This window comes from Vanessa cardui, chromosome 6 (assembly GCF_905220365.1).
Source record: "Vanessa cardui chromosome 6, ilVanCard2.1, whole genome shotgun sequence".
NCBI classification, from domain to species: Eukaryota; Metazoa; Arthropoda; class Insecta; order Lepidoptera; family Nymphalidae; genus Vanessa; species Vanessa cardui.
Window position 1 is genome coordinate 5,074,071 of NC_061128.1, and position 5,910 is coordinate 5,079,980.

General features: G+C 27.4%; 1 pseudogene; it reads left to right on the forward strand.

Annotated features, from left to right (window-relative positions):
- The first annotated feature begins 381 nt into the window (after nucleotides 1-381).
- LOC124530633 lies at nucleotides 382-5,332 on the forward strand (annotated as a pseudogene).
- The last annotated feature ends 578 nt before the right edge of the window (nucleotides 5,333-5,910 follow it).

Sequence of the window (5,910 nt, forward strand, 5' to 3'; positions counted from 1 at the left end):
GTAGCTATACTGATAAAAAATGTAAATATTGTTTTATTTATTTTTTAATTCGTCATTTAATATATTCATGTGTAATATGAAGATTTCAACTGATATTTTTTGATAAGAAATGTATGTTTTTCCAAAAAACATACATGGTATATGACAGTCTTTATCATAAAATAAAATAATAAACCAACAACAAAATATTTTGATAAAAAGTGTTATACAATTATGAAATATAATTTTGTCAAAATGATAGTTTTAAATCCCTAATAATAAACCTTTGTAATGTATTTTTAAATATAGAACGTGACGTTTGCTAGACAAAATGCATGAACAATTAAAAAAATTAGAGCACTAAGGCACGAAATCCCTAAAGGTATTGTCTGAAATAGTCATATCACGCGCATGCGCCAAGGTGGTGTAACCCACAGCCTGATATAAATACTGTGGTACAGAAGCATATCAGTACTATTGTTAGTGTCGGTGAAGAGGAATCAGTGATAAAATGCGTGGACTCCAAGTAAGTAGATGATTAATATCATAGCATAATATTTGAATACATATAATAACTAGAATATAGCATTTATTTTCATAAAAATTGAAAATTACCAAGACACCAGAAAAAGAAAATTTTATTTTCTATTTAACTGTGTTAAATTAAAAAAATACTGGTTTTATGTAAAACAAATACGAAAAATAAAAATAATAAACATTTTTCTTTTTTAAAACTAAACAAAATTGCTCAATTTAAATATTTTTAATGGCATCTCAAAATGTATTCACAAAATTTTCGTAAATTTTTGTTTTATTTTAATTTTTTTTTACTTTACTAAAATATGAAACAAAACAAATATAAATTTGTGTTCTAAATTTTTTGTTGCAGTATTATAAAATAATAAACATTTATCTTATGCGAGATTATAGTATAAAAAAAGTTCATTTCAACTTTTAATTACGGAACCCAAAAAACATCTATTACAATCATTATCCAATGCCTGCTTCCCCAGGGATAAATTTTAACATTTCCCTTTGGGTAATGGTTACACAGAACTTGTAACATTTCCTTAAATATTACGTGATAATTATGTAATCGGCAAAACAAACGCAATTGTTTGATATATTATGTTGTTCGCATGCACATATTGTATATCAATCAGGAGAGTAAAAAACTTAACGCTAAGTAAAATAAAATAAAAATGCGCTTAAAATATTTTTATGTAAACAAAAATAAACTTTTTTTAATAATATAATTAATTTGTATAGTTTCACTTTTGTAAATAACAGTAAAAATATTCCACAAAGAATAATAATTACTTTTTAGTTAACTATTTAGGTATCTAACATGTAAATTAACTATATTTAATGTGTATAAAAAATTATAACAGAAAAATACATTCCCTTTAAACATTTAATTATCACTAGCCAAAAAAATAAATAAAACCGAATGATTGATTTGAAGTCTTTAGTTGAATTCATTTTTTTTTTCTTCATACAAGTAGAGAATACTAAATAAATTCTAATAACTAAGTAAACGTAATATTAAATATACAAACCAAATCATTATTAAAGAACTCGTTTTAATTAAAAATAAAAATTGTAACAACTTGACGGATTGTTACTTCAATAAATGAAAATGATTTTGATATTGTTTGGATTAATAACTTCTAACATATAATCAGTCGAACAAGTTTATTTGTATAACCTATTTAGTCGCATAGCTTAATTACTTTGTAAATAAGTTATCATGTGTTTAGTGTATTACTAAACACGCATAATGACGGTACCGCTGTTCTAAATATATATTAATTACACCGAAAAGATTAATTCGAGTCTATCAATTAAACTTTCCACGCGTTTAACTGGAAAAACAAGTACATATCATTTTTGTTATTAGTGCTGTATGTAATTTGTTAATTGAATAATTATAAATAATAATTGAAAGATATTTCATTAACATTTTGTTTTGCATCGATGTAAGTCAGGCATAATTTCGTTACAGCATGTAGGTTATGTTAGGAATTAAGATTCACGTATTCCATCAAATACAATTGTTATTGAAGCGTGGATAAGCGGAAGTTATATAATTTATCATTTATTAGTATAATACTTCCTGCATTTGTTTTTGCGATATCCATTGTTCTTGATCAATTAATGTGTTAAAGTAAACGTCAAACGCAACATGCATTGTGTGTTTTTGTCTCATGGCTTATCATTTCCATATGACCTTAAATAGATGTTTGTTACTATTAAATTTCGGACGTCTAAAAACGAAGAATGTTAGTTTCACGTTCATTTATTTGACTGCCAGTCTGTGGCGTGGCTTCCAAATTCGAATTCGGGAATCGATTCGAATACGACTTTTTAAATTGAAAAAGAGTTCTTTATGTCTGAATATAAAAAAATACATATTTAATTAATTAAAAGATATTTCGAAATCATATTCGATTAGTTATTGTCTAAGAGAACATGCACAAAAACATTTTTATTGGACAAGCTATTGCTTGCTTTTCAAGATCTTTATATTATAATGCTTTTCAAGATATTTAAAAATTCTATCTTAATATTATCTTAAATGGTTCGCACCTTGCCAATCTTGCGATAATAGTACTGTACCAGAAACCTTACGCAAGTGCCAACCACAAGTGTACAAAATTTGAAATCAATCGGAACAATATTTGTTACATGTACCCATACTATGTGTGTGTAATAGTAGTCATATACTTTGTTTTACTATATTAAAATATTAGAAAAAAAATTAATATTAAAAAGTCTTATAAAGGTTACTGTAAACGTATGCTGTCACTTTAGTTATTTACGTATCCATTATAATCTAAAAGCCGAGATGGCCCAGTGGTTACAACGCACGCGTCTTAACTGATGGTAACGGGCAAAACCAGGGAAGCACCACTGAATAAACATGCGTAATTTGTGTTTATAATTCATCTCGTACTCGGCGGTGTTGGAAAACATGTCGAGGTAGCCTGCATTTGTTTCATTTCATAGATATTCTGCCACATGTGTATTTCACCAACCCGCATTGGAACAGCGTGAAATATGTTCCAAACCTTCTCCTCAATGGAGAGGAGACCTTAGCCTTAGACCTTATAGTGAGGAATTTACAGGCTGTTGTTGTTGTTGTATAATCAAAAATATAATAATGTGAGAAAGAAATATTGATGTTCCAAAGCAAAACATTTTTAATTTATGACAGAGTTATTAATATCATTAATATTTCATATATTCAATTTCAGTATTTTTTTTAGATAATATTTTATTTTTATTTTGTATTACATATGCAAATATATATAAATAAATAATTACGTTGATAAAAATTTAAACTATTATAACTGATATGCGTATAAAGAGTAAAGGTAATGTTTCTTTTCAGGTTTGTTTATTATTGGCATTGTGCGCTGTGGTCAAAACAGGGTACATAGGGTACGCGAACTATGGTGGTTACAAGAGTTATCCAGGATACGTCGTTCATGGATATAGTGGCTACAACGGCGGTAATCATGCCGAATATTACGTAAGTTGATAAAGATTTTTCCTTACGTATATTAACTTTGGTATGAAAAATTTGTTGATAATGAATTATATTGTAACAAAAGTGGAAAGTTTACGATTGAGGAATCACTTATCACTTATATTAAATATAAACCTTTCAGAGTTTCATTCCAATAACTAATTAGAATTTTTAATATGAATTTAACTATTTCTTTTGTCTAAGTAACATTACGCCTAGTTAGCTTCCTTCTGACAGGATGGTAATCGAAACTTCGAATATTTTTCGTTAAATGCTTTACGAAATGTGGTATATAATAAGGAATATCTTTGGCCTATCATAATGAATACGAGATCATAAGACTGACTGGCACTTTAATATATCAATAAAGAAAATTAGTAGGCAGCATAATTGAACTGAAAGATATTCTGTACAATATTTATAATTGTAAAATATTTTTAAAATATACAATTAGGTCACTTATAACAATGACTAGGAATCCTTTGTAAATCCACTCAGTCAAAAGTAAAGTTCTAAATTTAAAAGTTTAAAAGGTTATTTTTATTAAATAAATAAATATTCTTTTGACTAAATACAATAATTTATTTAGAAAATAAAGTATCAGTTGGAGCAAACAATGATAATATATGAAAAATCTAGAGTAGAATAACTCTGATTTTCTCTATGTAATAATGTCTCATATCTATATACGCATTGTACAGACGGTGTCCATCTTAAATCAGCATATTTATCTTGAAATACTATGAAAGTTTTAATATATGTAAAACGTACCCCTTTATAATATGAATATAGCAATGCCATGTTTAATACCGTGCAAACATTTTATTGCGCAAAGTAAATAAAAATAAGGTATGCGTTATTAAAACTACGAACCATAGCCAAAGTTTAATCACCGTGACATCCCGGTTTGCGACACTTCACAAGTAACTTGTATTATTATAGCAGTCTTATTACTACTTCGGAAATTGCGCATACAAAAATTACTAGTCTTGTTAATGATCGTCGAATAAAATATAGTCTTACTTAAAATGTAAGTGTCAAGTGAACCGAATAAATACATGAAAAATATAATGAAAATATGATATTCCTGGTACTAGATATGTATAGTTATATATTTTATAAAAGATTTGTTTTACTGTTAATATACTCTGAAACTAAACTTATTTGAAGGAACTGTTATCTCGTTGATGTCTTTTATAGTACTAAGCTTTTCAAGTTGTAACAAATACGTTGTAAATAATAATTGCTTTTCTTATTTTTCAGGCGTACCCTAAATATGCCTTCGATTATTCAGTAAATGATCCCCACACTGGTGACCACAAAACACAGTGGGAATCCCGTGATGGGGATGTAGTTAAAGGTAATATACTTTTATCAGATAAGTAATGGACACCGATAGTAAGAAATGACATTTAAGCGGATGTTGTTGTATTCTATAATTGAATTAATTGTTCTTTATAGGTGCCTACTCTCTTGCCGAGCCTGATGGCACAACACGTATAGTGGAGTATACAGCTGACAAGCACAATGGTTTCAATGCGGTTGTCAAGCGAATTGGCCATGCTCACCACCCTCAAATATATGGAAAACACTATAACAGACCTGGATACTATGGATACCATTAGATAAAAAATAATGTTAAAAATATACAACAATGATTCATATGACAGCACGTGACAATTAACTGTGATAGTGTTGATATAAAACTGTAAATATTTTATTTTTAAATTGTTTCATGACAATTAATTAATGTTTTATACATTTATACTAATTATCTGTGAAAATAATTTATTTTTATTATTAAAGACGGAATAAACAGAATCAAAGTGTGTCAGTTATTTCCGAAGCAATGCTGCTATCTTTTTCATGTGGGAATTTTAATTACTTATCTCATCATTTAGATTTTATTTAATAATTTCAATAAATTACCAAACTATTTCAATGCTCTACTATCGATACATATGATTATATTTTAAGTTAAATTATTTGGATTTATATTTGAACACAAATATTCCTTCATAACGGCTCTCAGTCAAGATAAGAATTGATTATTCCATGACACGATAACACTGTATTTATCTGTGAATCTCCAAATCCTCATTATAAATTACGGGTTTAATAACGATCTTCACTGGAAAATAAAAAGAAAACAACATTTTTAGTTTTATTTTATAATATAAATTTTTTAAAAATATATATCTATATAGTTAGTGAGATCTCTTGTATAAAAGTTTTAGATAAAACCATTTTCAACAGAACTTAAAAAAAAAGCAACGTGAACTATAGCAAAAGGAGGCCATAGCCATATCAAGTTTCTTAAAATTATTTATCAATTGAGAAAAAAAATCATATCATTTTTTGTGATGTTACGCACGAGGGATCCATGTAACAATCATTGA